At 54.1% G+C, this 14,079-nt stretch overlaps 1 long non-coding RNA gene across 1 annotated transcript; it reads left to right on the forward strand.

Annotated features, from left to right (window-relative positions):
• Positions 1–2,125: 2,125 nt before the first annotated feature.
• On the forward strand, positions 2,126–11,814 carry LOC125918498 (uncharacterized). The gene is made up of 4 exons (XR_007456459.1): positions 2,126–2,512; positions 3,910–3,989; positions 9,289–9,439; positions 11,719–11,814. It is a non-coding gene; the product is annotated as an uncharacterized LOC125918498 (long non-coding RNA).
• Positions 11,815–14,079: the final 2,265 nt, after the last annotated feature.

The raw sequence follows: 14,079 nt of genomic DNA on the forward strand, positions 1-14,079 counted from the left end.
AGAGGAGACTTAGGGTGGGGGGAGGTAAGAAGAGGGGGAAACGGAAGGTTAGGGGCTGTCGCAATATCCCAGACAAGAGGTGACCGTGTCTTGGACCGGGATGGTGGGGGTGGGGGTGGGGAGAAGTGGTTGGATTCCAGGCACGTTTTGCAAGTGCAGCTAACAGGATTTGTTGACATCTCAGATGCAGGGGTGACAGAAAGAGATGAGTCGAGCATGACGTCAGGGTTTTTGGCCTGACCAACTGGAAGGATGGAGTTGCCATCAACTGGAGAGAGAAGGCCATGGTTCCTCCTGCTTCGTGCAGCTTTAGTGGGGGCTGGAAGGTGGGGGGGGAGGAAAATCAACAGTTCAGCCCTGGACGAGTCAACCTCACAACTTCAAACTCCCATTTGTCTTGCAAACAGCTGCCAGAGTGATGGTGCTTTAAGAAGTAAACAAACAAACGAAGCCCCTAGCTGGCCAGGGGCATGAAGTCCCAACTCTGTGGCCTGGGCAGAAGGGCCTTTGATAAAACCCGCCCTGAAACATCTGTCCAGTTCTTCTCCCCTGACCCCCTTCACGTGCCTTGTGCTCTGGCCTCCACGGAACCTCTTGCAGCTCGCTCATTCATTCACTCATTCATTCATTCACTCCCTGAGCATTCGTGTACTTTTTATTCTGCCAGACTCTGAATCAGGCACGGAGGCTACCGCCCTCATGGAGCTCACCGGGACCCGCCCTGTGGCATTCTCCCCACCCCAGTGCCTTTGCACACGCTACACCATTTGTACTCAAATCCCAGTCGTTCTCTTTCTCCTACCCCTATTCACCTTCTAGGGCGAACCATTACCCTGTCCTCTGGGGGACCTCTTAGATGCCCTAGACTCGGGCAGGTTGACGTTTCCGGAGTCCTCTGTCCCTGTGGGGTGCTCAAAGGTAGACACCTGTCTTTATTCAGCCCTGTACCTCCAGATATTTGAATGAATGAACGCGTGCATGGGTGAATGAGCGTTACCAGGGATTCAGCAGCTTTGATCCACATTTGGCTAACGGTGTCCTGGTCGTGAATCCAGCTGAAATGAGGGAGCTGTGGGTCTAACTTCTCTTTTTAAATGTACCGCCAAAAATGTCCTTTTGTACGGCCTCCCAGAGAATTATGGTGGGTTCTCCAGGCTGGAATCCCTTGGAAACAGGGAGAGAGGCCAGTTGAGGCGGGGCACGGGAGCCAGGGAGGTGTTTCTGGTCCCAGTTAACCCAAGCCACCAGCGCCAGCCGTCCCTTGTGGCCTCTGAGGAGAGCTGCGGTAACCATGGCAACCAGGCACTCCAGCCAGGAGTGGAGTAGAGCCAGGACCACCGCCAGGCCTGCAGCCAGGCTGGGCTCCGGGGCCACTCTGTGTGCATGTGCTGGGTGGAGGGACGGAGGGTGACGAGGGGGTGTCCCAGAGACCAGAGTGACCTGTGGGGAAGGGGGGATGTGTAAGGCCCAGACTCAGGGTTCGGAATTGATTAACTGTCCTTGTGCTTCATTCACATCAGGGTTCTCTGGGCCCCAGCCCCCCTCTGGGAGATTCAGGAAAGGAAGATGGAGTGAGAGGCATGGATACAGAGACTGACACCAGTAGAAGAGAGGGAGATGCACAGCCAAAATTCTGAGAGGAGGAGAGGGAGGGAAGGAGGGAGGAGGAAAGCAGGAGATGGGAGGGAGGAGGCGGGAGGGAGAGGGGAGGAGGGAGGGTAGGAAGGAAGAGGGCACTGGGAGAGAGGTGGGAGGGAAAAGGAGGGGGAGGGAGGCAGGGAAGAGGGAGGGTAGGTGGGAATAGGGTGTTGGGAGGGAGGAAGGGGAGGGGAGAAGAGGGAGGACGGGGTGGGAGAAAGGCAAGGAGGGGAGGGAGGGGAGAAGGGGGAGGGAGTAAGGGAAGAGGAGGAGAAGAAGTGCGGTGTGGAGGAGAGGGAGAGGGAGGGAAGGGGGAATGGAGGGGAGATAGGGAGGAAGGAGGGAGGGAAGAGAGGAAGGAGGGGGAGGGGAGGAAGAGGGAGAGAAGAAGGAGGGAGGGAAGAGAGAAGGAGGGAGGGTAGAGAGCAGGGAGGAAGGGAGGGAGGGAAGAGGGGGAGGAGGGGGAGGGGGGAAAGAGGGAGAAAGGGGGAGGGGGGAAGAAGGGGGAGGAAGGGACTGAGGGAAGGAGTGGGGCCGCTGGACCGAGAAACCAGAGAGGAGGAAAGGAAGGGAGTCAGTGTCAGGTCAGAGAAAGTACTCACAAAAGACAGAAAAACGACACGGACAGACTCACAGAGAAGGGGGTGGACAGACGAAGGGAAAGGGCCAGAAAGAGCCAGGGAGTAGGAGGAGGAGAAGCGAGGCAGATACGGGGAGAAACAGACACCACACGACGACAGGCTGGTGGGACACAGATGGGGCCGAGTCCCCATCAGCACGACGGTAACACGGAGAGAGCTCCAGGTGACAGAGACCGGCAGAGAAAAGGAGAAAAAAATTAGAAAGACCCCGGAAAGGAAATAAAGAAACCAGAGTCAGTAAAGGCGAGCTGGGCAGGGGAGGTGGAGGGGGGAGGGGGAGGGAGGGGGCGGGCGGGGCTGAGCGGGAGGCGGACTCCCCGCCCCCTGCCCCTCCCGGTCCCGCCTCCCCCCCCCCCCCCCGGGACGCCTGTCCCCTGCCGCGCGAAGGCCCTGGAGATGACCCTTGTCCGCTCCCCGAAAGGTCACCCCGACCCTGCCCCTGGTCTCCTTCGCAGGGCAGCCAGGCAGGATGTGGGTCTGGGCTGTGGGGTGGGGACCGCAAGGCGCAGCGGTGGCGGCGGCAGCAGGTTGGCGGCTGGGAGCCGTTCCCGGTGGCGGCTGCACCCCCGGGGTCTTCCATATGTCGTGTGCGTCTGTTTAGCAACCTGCCTCAAAACTCTGAGCCGCATTTACGCCCCGGGGCGGAAGACAGCGCGTCCCTGGGGAAAGGAGGCTGGCCGTGTTTTGCATTTCAAGGTGGTGTTGCCATCTTGCCAGGTTGGGATTCCCAGGCAACCCGCGCTCCAGCCTAGTGGCAAAATAAGAGATACTATTTTCCCGCCCAAAGATACATTTCTCCCAGACGATGGTGCCAGGAAAGAGATTTTTCTTTTTCAAAGGATTTGGTAATTCTCTCCCCGCCGCCCCCCCCCCCAACCCCTGAGACAAATGAGAGCTATAGAACCCACTATCCCCCTTTTGCTTTGGCTGCTGGGAAGCTCAGACCTAAATTGCAACGATTAATACATTTATAAACCGTTTCTCATCTGGGAATTGTTAACCTGAAGTGCATGGATGCCAAAGGCTTCGTAAAGCTCCTGAGCTTGTATGCAAAATTATTGTCTTAGTCGGCTCGGGCTGCTATAACAAAATACCATCGACTGGGTGGCTTAAACAACTGAACGTTTATTTTTCACCCTTCTGGAAGCTGGGAAGTCCAAGGTCAAGGTCCCCGCAGGTTTGCTGTCTGGTGAGGACCGTCTTCCTGATTTGCAAATGGCTGCTTTTTCACCGTGGTGGAAAGAGGAAGCTCCGGGTCTCTTTCTCTTCTTGGAAGAGCACCAACCCCGTCACAGGGGTGCCACCCTCAAGACCTCACCCCCTAATTACCTCCCAAAGGCTCCCCTTCCGTTGGAAATGAGGGCTTCGGCATAGCCTTTGGTGGGGAAGGGGCAGGGGACAGGGGCATTCAGTCCATCACAGTTACGTGTAGGCATATTTTCCCGGGGGGCGTTCTCAAGGTTCTCGAAGATGTCCATTACCTTTCAAAGGTTAAAAAGGGGGTCAGTCTGGATTCAGCTTACAGTGTCCTGCCTGTTGGGTCAAGCCTCATCCAGTATCCCCCTGTTGCAGAGGCTGCTGGTGGCGCCCCGAATCTGTCTCCTTTTCCTCCGTATGTTCGTGACTGCAGGTGGCTCCCGAGCTGGACTGCATTTCCCGTCCTTCTCTGCACCTGGACATGGCCGCCGAACAGGTTCTGACCAAAAGACGGTGAGTGGAAGGCATGGTGCTCCTCCCAGGTCATCCTTCAAGGCCCTGGGTGGACCTTGTCCCTATTTGCCTGCCCCTTCCTCCTGGCTAGACCCCGACGATCCCGGGGACTCATTTTCAAATGGCAGTGACTTTGGTGGAAAAGCTTTAGAAGAAGCGTGTTAATGTTGGAACTATCCCATGAGGGGGAAATGCATTTCCGTAGTATTTCACTGTAGTTGGGGGCCGGCCTTGCTTTACCCCATCAAATGGGCCAACCCTAAGCTCCCGCAGCAACAGCACACATTGTGAACCCGAGCCACCTACTTCCTGGGGCCATTTAGCACGGTGGGAAGGTGTCCCTGTCCCTGTCGTGACCACCCACATGGCCTTTGCTCATGGCTGGACTTGGAAGCCTGCTTCCTGCTTCCAAGTACTTCCAGCTCTTTCTTTCCCCAGCAGCAGACTGCTGCCAACCCACCTGGCCCTCTCTCACGTTCCCCCACCCTGAGATCCCTCTGAATACCACGCTTCCCCATCTCAAGGCAGCATAGTGGTTGAGGGCACAAGCTTTGGGTTCAGCCTGCCCCTGGCCAAGTCCTGACTGTTCCACATGGACTCTGTGACCTCAGGGAGCACATTTGACCCCTCTGAGCCTCTGTCTCCTTATCTTTAAGTAGAGGGTGATGAAGAATCCTCACTACACAGGGCTGTTATGAAGACGATGCCAGTAAAGCAGGAGAAACTCGGCAAGTGTAGGCAACCCCCCCCCCCCCGAAATCATCATCATCATAGTCCCTTTACATCCAACGCATCCACTCGAGGGACAGCCGTCCTCCATGGAGCCCCCTCCTCTGCCCTCCTCGCCCTAAGGTCCTGGGAGCATCTCCCTCCCAAGGCCAGCCCGCCCTCCGTTAATTATCCAGGGCTGCAAAAACAAATCAGCCCCACAGTTAGAGGCATAAAGCAATCTTTCACACAGTTCTGTGGGTCGGGGATTCATGATGTTTGGCCAGGTTGTTTGGTTTGGGGCATCTTGTGAAGTTGTGGTCAAGAGGTCAGCTGGGGCTGTGGTCATCTGAAAGCGGGACTGAGGCTGGGGGACCTGTTTCCAAGATGGAAGACCCATGTGGCTGTTGGCCTCAGTTCCTCACCACATGGACCTCTTCTCGTGCAAGCTGGCTTCCCAAGAGTGAGTCATGAGAGAGACCGACAGAGACAGACAGAGAGAGAGAGAGAGAGAGGCAGAGACAGAGAAAGGAAAGAGGAAGCTGAGATGCCTTTCATGATCTAGTCCCAGAAGTCACATGTAGTCCCTTCTGTCACGTTCTATTTGTTACAAGGAATCACTAAGTCAGGCTCACGCTCAAAGGAAAGGGAATTAGGCTCTACCTTTGAAGGGACTTGGGGACATATTTTGAAATAACCACACGCACATTGTCCATGAACAGGCTCTGCTTATGCTGTGAGCAGGTGCACATAGATAGTCCCTGTCGCACCTGCTACTAACCACCCGCTCCCACCCCAGACCCAGGCATGGGCCTCCTGTCCTGTCGCAGAGTCATGGTCGAGGGCACTGTGCCCTGGACAAGTAACCCTCCCTTCAGAGCCATAGGGTCCTCTTCTGTGAAATGGACTGTAATCGTAGGAGTGGCTGATAAGAGCTGTCTGTGGATTCAGTGAGCTGACACGCATAGAGCTGGGAACAGAGCTCCTGGCTGAGAGCATTGTTGGCGGTCGCTCTCGTTCTCCTGGCCTGCCCTCTGACGTGACTTCTTAGGATGCTGCCCTGCATGCTCTAGGCACACGATAAACATCTGCCTGCCCGCCTGCCTGCCTGCCTCTTGGGGGGCCTCTCCGTGTGTCCCCGGGAGGCTCAAACAGACCTCTGTAAACAAAAGATGAACTAGAGGAAATTGAAGCAAAAGGGCAGGCAGGAGATTTAAAGAAAATAAATCCCGTTTCTAAGTCCCGCTTGAAAATGAACCCTCCCACAGGGACACCTGGGGGACTCAGTCGGTTAAGCGGCTGCCTTCAGATCAAATCACGATCTCGCGGTTTGTGAGTTCGAGCCCCGCGTCGGGCCCTGAGCTGACAGCCCAGAGCCTGGAGCCTGTTTCGGATTCTGTGTCTCCCTCTCTCTCTGCCCCTCCCCTGCTTGCGCTCTGTCTCTCTCTTTCTCTCTCTCTAAAAAATAAATAAACATTTAATAATAAGAAGAAAATGAACCTTCCCACAAACAAGCAAGCTCGCCTGTCCTGTCTTTTCTGTCCTGCGATTTACTGTCCTGGGGACTTGAGCCCAGGCAGGGAGAAGGGGCACCAGGAGGCAAGGGTCAGGTTGTCTTCCTCTGTGAGGAGCACCAGGGCCAATGATGAACCTGAGCAGGGGAGAGGCGTTTGCCCTTGGTGATGGTCTCTGGAAGTCTACCCAGGTCCTAATGGGTCTCTCTTTTTGTCATTCCTGTGTAGGGGGTGGGCAGAGGAGTGGGTGCTTGGAGGAATAGGGTGCAAAGCTTCTATGCGATGTTTCATTTTCATGCCTAGAGAGCTGGGTAGAGGAATGAAGTTCATTCATTCATTCATGCATTCCATTAGCGGTCACCCATAGAACCTCTGCTGTGAGTCAGGATTTGAGCCAGCCACCTTTCCTGTCTCCTAGAAGTGAGCTCCAAACGCAGGTCCCAGGTGTGGGACTGTGCCTGTTCCATAGCCAACATTTTAAAAATGTTTGTTGAATGAATGAATGAATTCACTACCCCACTTAAGCCCCTGGCCTCCAAAACTCATAAAGCCAAATTCTTTAGCTTAACACTCACGGGTTGCTACCTACTTCTCTGGCTTGGCTTCCCACGCCCTCTGCCACGGGCATCCCATGATTTCATCGTTATGAATCCCTCGCAATCCCCAGAAGGTTCTCAGGCTGTTTCATACCCTCCTCCCTTTGACGCGGGACATCCTCCCCCTTTCATCTGCTGGCGGACTCCTATACGTCCTTTAAGAGCCGATGAAGCGTCAGTTTTCATGCAAAGCCTTTCTTGGCCTCTCTGGTTGTATTTGGTGTCAGGGTCTCCTCTTTGCTCCCTCGGCATGCCTGGACTGTCCTTTGGTCTCCACGCAAGTCACCAAAGTGGTGTCTGTCCCCTCCATCGGTCTGTGGGCTCCCTGAGAACAGCCCAGGCCCCTGAACCCAAGCCCCGCTCTGCCACCTGCCAGCACTGAGACTTTGGGAAACCCACTTCAGGGTTCTGTGCCCCCTCTGGACGTGGGGCTGATATCAGGCCCCAGCACTGAGTGTAGTTGCAACGATTAAGTGGTTTCGTAAATCCAAAGCACTGAGAACAGCCCCTGGCCTTGTGAGTGCTGAGTAACTGTGAGCTCCTGTCGCACCGATGGCAGCTCACTGATGGAACAGCTAACTGGCTTCCGGTGCCTAGCACTGGGCTTAGCACCGGGAAGTCCCCAGTCAGGGCCAACACTGCCTCTGCTCTCAGTGAGCCCCGGTCCGAAGTATCCATCCATTCGTTCATTCCCCATCCTGTGTCTTCTTTGTGCCGGGCATCGTTCCAGGTACAGGGATACAGCAGTGAACAAAACAGTGACCTCCCTCCACAGCAAGCTTATCTGCTAACAGAATGAATGAACGCATGAGACAGAACCTTAGAAGACTCCAAGTCCTATGAAAACGAGGGCAGGATTAGTGGTATTGGGATTGCAATTTTAAATGGGGTGGGCAGGGTAATCCTTGCTGCAAAGGTGACCTTTATGGGAAGCCTTGGGAGAGATGAGACTGTGAGTCATGTTGCTATCCAGGGCAAGCATCCAGGGAGTGGGAACAGCGAGTGCAAAGGCCCTGGGGTGCAAACGTGTCTGGCATGCTGGTGTTGGAGGAATGGCCAAGAGCCCCTATGGCTGTAGCATAGCAAGCCAGGTGGAAGATGGGAGATGATATAAGGCAATGGGTGGGGGAAGGATGAGGCTGGGCCTGGTAGGTCATTGTCGGAACTTTGGCTTTTACTCTGAAAACAGCAAGGGCAAATGCAGGCCTGACCTCTGACCAGTATTCCACCCTGGTTCTCAGGGGTCTGTGTAGGGGTGGGGGTGCTCTGTGGGGAAACACCTCCTAGAAGTGGACTCCCCTATGGATGACACAGAGAAAGAGCCTGGATCGCCGTCTCTGGCAAGCCACAGGAAGGCCAAGTGTGGAGAGGCAGGGTCTACCTGAGCCCCGTGCCCTCCTGCTCCCCATAGACCACCGGCACTGGTATTTTTGCCTTTTCACTTCTGGGCCTAATAGCGTAAGCTGCGGTCCCCTCCCAGCCTGGGGTCGGCCGAGTCTTTGTGCGCCCTGTGGCCAGAACTTCCCCAGGAAGCTTGCTTTTGAGGGCGGGCGCACACTACTGAGAGTTACGCAGGACAACCCGGGCACATCATGATCCTAAGTGGAAGGACGCCAGGCGGAGGGGCGGGGAGGACAGGGAAAAGAGAGGCACTTCATAGAGCCGCAGAAGCTCTGAGCTGGAAGGGACTCAGGGCTCATCTCACGCAACCCGGACAACTCAGAAAGGGCAGGGGCTCGTCCAGGCCACGAGTGCACCACTGGCCCATCGCCAGCAGGGCTGGAAGTAGAATCTCGACTTGCTGATGTTCAGTGTGGTCAACCCCCGACCCCAGCCCCCCAGACCGCCTCCAGGTGTTGGGTGTACTCGGGGCTCCAGGGAGCTGTCCTGGGGCTTAACTGGTCCCTTGAGTTCTTGTTAGTTAGTTTGTTTTAGGGGCAGTGGCTCCGGACTATAGAAAATAGGGTATGGATTGTTCGGGGTTTTTTATCTCCAATAAACTGCAGATGCTTTCCTCGGCTGGGCCCCTCGGGAGGGGAGAATTACCCACTGTTCCCATAAGTGGGGTCTCAGGGGTCTTTCCCTGCCTTGGGCTCACTTCTGTCTTCCCAGGGCAGCTGAATGCCTAGTAAATCCCAGCGTAGACAGCCTTCCCCGTGATCTGTGAGCGCCATAAAAGCAGGGCCATGTCTGTCGGATTCACTATTAAACGCCCAGTGTTTACCCAGCATAGTTGCTGGCACACGGGCGAAACTCTAAGGTATGGACCGGAAGGACAGAACCTCTACTTTGAGGGATGGTGCCCCCACATGCAGCACGATCTCTCTGGTAACAGGGAGCTCTGATCAGAATAACAAGATCTTTTTGGCCAGGGAGCATATGCTATTTGATAGTTTCTCTCTTCAGAGGCTTTAATCTCCTCATTCTGTTTTGCTAAAGCTAACCCTTATTGATTATCTGATTCATGCCTTCGTTCACTAGGTATTTATGGAGCCCCTACCAGGTGCCAGACCCTGAGCGCTAAACACCGGGGCAAGGCTGTCCCAAAGTGGCTGGTTCGTGCACACTCGGTGGGGAGCCACCACCTGCAATGTTGCAATCATCTGAGTGGACCCAAGGTCTTGTAGCAAAGGTCAGCCTCTTAAAAAATGGAGGCACTGAGCAAACATTCTGGGGGAGCTTTACGGAGTTAAGCTGTTTGTGCTGGGGAAGCATTTCTAAAAACTGCACATGGGGCCTTTTATCCACCTTATAATTGGCTCTGGTTCCTCTGCAACTGGGGATAAATCAGGCATCAGCCTGTCTGTAGGTTTATTAGAGACTTACATATTTGGAATAAAAAGCAAGGAATCAGGCAGGGAGTGGCGGAGAAGGAGGAAACCCGGGAAGAAGAAGAAGGACTAGAAGGAGAGACGTAGACGGCTGGACAAACGGGCCTCGGCCCCAGTTCCGCTGTAAATCAGCCGATGAACTTGGCCGAGCCACCGCCCCGCTGCCATCCGTGGGCTTCCTCGTCCGCAAAGACGGCCGGTGGGGTAAAATCACTTTTGATAAACTGTGCCACGCTCTCCTCTGGCTCCCCTGTGGGGGTCCTTCTTCCCCGTCTTCCCTCACGAGCTCTCACACCCCCCCTCTTGTCAGAACGCTAGCCGAGGCCAGCAGGCATCGCTGTGCAAAACAAGCGATCCTCATCCAGGGCTTGTTAACTCAGGAACGAGATACGGTCCAAATTCTTTCGGCGGAAGGGGCTTGAGGGTCAGTTCGCATGTTGGCACATGAACTTGTTCTCATTAAGTAAGTCAGTCGAGATGTGAACATTCATCTGGGTAAGTGAATGAATCAGCCTCACTCTGAAAAGAAAAATAGAGACGCCATTAATCAGCGTAGATATATACAAGCACACACACGCACACACACACACCAACACTCACATCCCCTGACTCTCTCTCTCTCTCTCTCTCTCTCTCACACACACACACACACACACACACACACACACAAAGTATAGATGTGGGTCCTGGAGCCAGATTCCTCAAGTTTGAATCTCAGCTCTGCCTCTTAGCTAAGCAACATTTGTCAAAGTCCTCAACCATTCTGTCCTCAGTTTTCCCACCTGTGAAACGGGGATGATGACAATAGCGAATAGTCAGAAAGTACTTAGCAGGTCACCTGGTGGGTGGCAAGTGCTCTGTAATAAAAGGTAAATAAGTCCCGGCCGTCGCAGCGCATCTGGGATCTTTCCAGCCCCGCCCTTGCACGGCTCTGTGAGTCACTCCACCAGTCTGAACCTGACTTCGTCACTTTGCTCATCTGTAAAATGGGGATGATGCTAATAACCTCCGGGTTATTTGAACGAACACAGAGATAACGGGCAGGAGGTAGCGTGAGTCGGGATACAGAAACTTGGGCTCTGGAATATGCCTGCCGTAGGGTTCGCGCTCACCAGCTGAGTGACAAGTAATGACCTCTGAGCCTCAGGTTTCCCCTCTGTAAATGGGGACAGTAGCAGGTGCTTCCTCAAAGGGTTGTTGAGAGGAACTAACACAGACACCGTGCTGAGCAAGGCGCTGGGGACTTAGTGGGAGCTCCGTAGAGTTCTTGGCTTGCGGCCTTTGTAACTTTGCCTCCCCTGGAGCACACCGCAGGCTCTCCAAGCCTCATGTATGGGTGAGGCTTGGTCTGCAAGGCAGGTAGGTGCAACAGTCCTCCGCATGCTGTGTGCCCTAGGCGAGCGCTTTCCGCGTGTTACTTCAATTAACCTTCCCGGTCCCCCGCGAGGCTGCTCGCTCGTATCTCCATTTCACAGAGGAGGAAGCTGAGTCTCAGGCAGACTCGGTGACTTGCCCAGGGTCACGGTGGGCTGACCTTTCAGCCCAGGTCTGTCCGTCCCAGAGTCCCAGGGCGGTGACGTTCGGGCACTGCAAGGAAGCTGAGCAGAACCTTTATTTTCATGGCTGGATTTAGCGACCCAGACAGGGCGTCCGCTGCTCACGGGCAGGAGGGCCCTTGGCCGTGGACCCAACCCTACGGGTTGCTTGCACGAGAGCATAGAAGGGTGGGCCCAAGAGGCTTTGGGTTGGAGCAGAGAGGTAGGAACTAAGAGCTCACAGGGCAGAGGGGGTATTTTCCAGCAACCAAAGCTTGGAGCACAATGAGGCAAGACGTTTGGCCAGCAGAACACTGACTTGGGAAAAGCAGGACCCAAACTTCCCTAAACTCTAAAGGCAAACCGTGCTGGCAGATCTGGGACGGGTCGCCCCTGCCCAACTGCAGCTTGACCTCAGCACTTTTGTCTGTGGAGGAGGGTTGCACAAGCTGTCTTAAATTTAAAAATTTGCTGGTTGTATTGACTGCTCCCTGTCAATCGTCCAAATGAGGGCGGGGACCAACGCATTTTTTCTTCTTACGCAGGTTTGGGCGTCCAGGTATGGAGGCAGTTCACAGATGTGATCTCAGCAGCTCTATGTGGATGATAAAGGTGATTCAAAAAAAAAATAAATAAAATACATTGGGTATGTGCCGTGGGTTTTGTTTGTTTTTGAGAGAGAGAGAGACAATCCCAAGCAGGTTCCATGCTCGGCACAGAGCCCGACACAGGGCTCAATCCAATCCCACAACCCTGGGATCGTGACCTGAGCCGAAATCAAGAGTCAGGTGCTCCACAGACTGAGCCGCTCAGGTGCCCCTGTGATGTGCTTTCTGGTTGCCAAAGCCCCCTTTGCAGACGTCCTCTCCCCTGGTGTTTATAAGTGACCCGGTGTGGGGCGGGGGGGGGGGGGGGGGGTAGGTGCTCTCATTCCCCTTGAGAAGAGGAAGACCAGGAAGGCTCAGCTTGGCCAAGGCCACATGGCCGGAAAGTTCAATGCCAGGCTGGCCCCAGGACTTCTGAGCCTCACCCCAACCCACAGCTGGAGGCGAAAAGAGAAAGGAAGTGAAAGGAGAAAGGCTTGAACTTCAGTTCTTTGTTTGTTGGGTGATCTTGGGTGGATCTCTGGTTTCTGTCTCTGTAAAAACAGGCTCCCTAGGCACCCCTACCTAATGGAGTCCTTAGAAAACTTAAGTGAGCCGTGTTCGAAAGTCCTTGTCACAGTGCTTGGCAAGGTGCACTTTCCTCCTGTTAAAGATTAGGAGTCTAAAAGCACAGAGAGGGGAAGTGCCTTGCCCAAAGCCACACAGCTGATGAACAAAGAAACCAGGCCTGGAACCTGGGTTTACCTGCCCTCACAACCTGAGCTTCCACACAAGAAAACACTCCCGGATGGATGGTAATTATTAGTATTGTATATTACTATCATTTAATTAACAACAACAAAAAAAAATGAAGGCGGATGATGAGGGTTCAGCAGTCTCCCTATCTGGTAGGATCTATTCCAGGGAGCTGTTTTCTGGAAAGCCGGGCTAGGAAGCACCCAAGAAGCTCTGCCCCAGGTCCCTCCCAGCATAGCCATTTAGAATCTATGTCTTCCCCCCTCCCCCCACCCCCAGAGGGTGGTGAGGAGAGAGTCAGTACCACTCCTTTCTTCTAGCTCCTAGCCAGCTGCATTCCTGGGGAGAGGGAAGGAGGACCTTGGCCTGTCAAGCCCTTGGCTGACGACACTCCTAGAGGCTGGCTGTGGCCTGGGGCAGCTTGTCGGAAGGATATTCTTCAACCCCCCCAAAGGACGTTCCTAGGATTTTCAAATCTATTCTATGAAAATCATTGCAAAGAGAAACAAATTCAATCAGGCTCGGTGCAACATTTAATGAACTGTCATTTGGGGGGAAATGATTGCAGATTACATATGAGAAGAAACAATTCAGAAAAAAAAAAAACCTCAGGGGGGCAATGATTAAATATTTAAAATGCAGACTGCTTTGGAAACGCTGGGTTGTGAGATTGAAGATGCCTCCTGGGGAAAGCACCAGGAGCTTCCAGCATCCTCCATTCACCCATTTCCCACATTCGGCTGCCTTTTATTGAGCACTTATTATGTGCCAGGGGCTGTGCTGAGAGCTTTCCCTGAGAATCTCACAGCCACCCAATGCCAGAGACGAGGTTACAATTCCCATTTAAAAATGTATCAGCTGAGGCTCAGAGGGTCGCAGTGGCTGGTCCAAGGTGGCATGGTTAGGAACTGGCTTCTAACATCCCTTTAAGCGCTGACTTTAAAAAGTCCTGGAGAGCCAGACGTGGACAAGGCAGGGCCCCTGTCCTTGAGAAGCTCAGAGCCTAACCGGCCGTAAATTTATAAAGGTTAGGAGCGAGAGGTCACCCCTTCTAGTGATTTCAAATTCTTTGTAAGTGAAGAACACTTTCTCCTTGAAGTCTCATGGGAGACACCATCATACAACACAGATGAAAAGGGAACGTGTTTCTGGTGAAAGCTGGGAGGGAGACCTCCCCCTCTCCCCCCAAAACTCCTTAGGCACTTGGGACAGGACTGTAAGTCTCACTGGAAACCCACTGATCGCACCTAGATGTGTCATTTGACAGATGGGAACATGGAAGCCAGCACTGGAACTTGGGCCTGTGGACTCCTGGTTTGGGGCTGTTTGCTCTGCATTAGTGTCCCCAGGGTGCAGGTGTGCAGATGCTTAGCTCCAGGAATCCCCTGTCCAGTGGCATGGGCTGCCCAGCACTGGCCGCACCCTGGCGACTTTGGGTCTTTCAAGCCAGCTCAACGTGTTTTCCAGATGTCAGAGAAAAACAAAGTCTAAGAGCCCCTTGGAGGAGAGCTGAATATGCTCAGAAGAACCATTTCTACTAGGACCCCAAACACGGGGTGGGGGGAG

The sequence above is a fragment of the Panthera uncia genome, unplaced genomic scaffold (assembly GCF_023721935.1).
Source record: "Panthera uncia isolate 11264 unplaced genomic scaffold, Puncia_PCG_1.0 HiC_scaffold_903, whole genome shotgun sequence".
Lineage (NCBI taxonomy): Eukaryota > Metazoa > Chordata > Mammalia > Carnivora > Felidae > Panthera > Panthera uncia.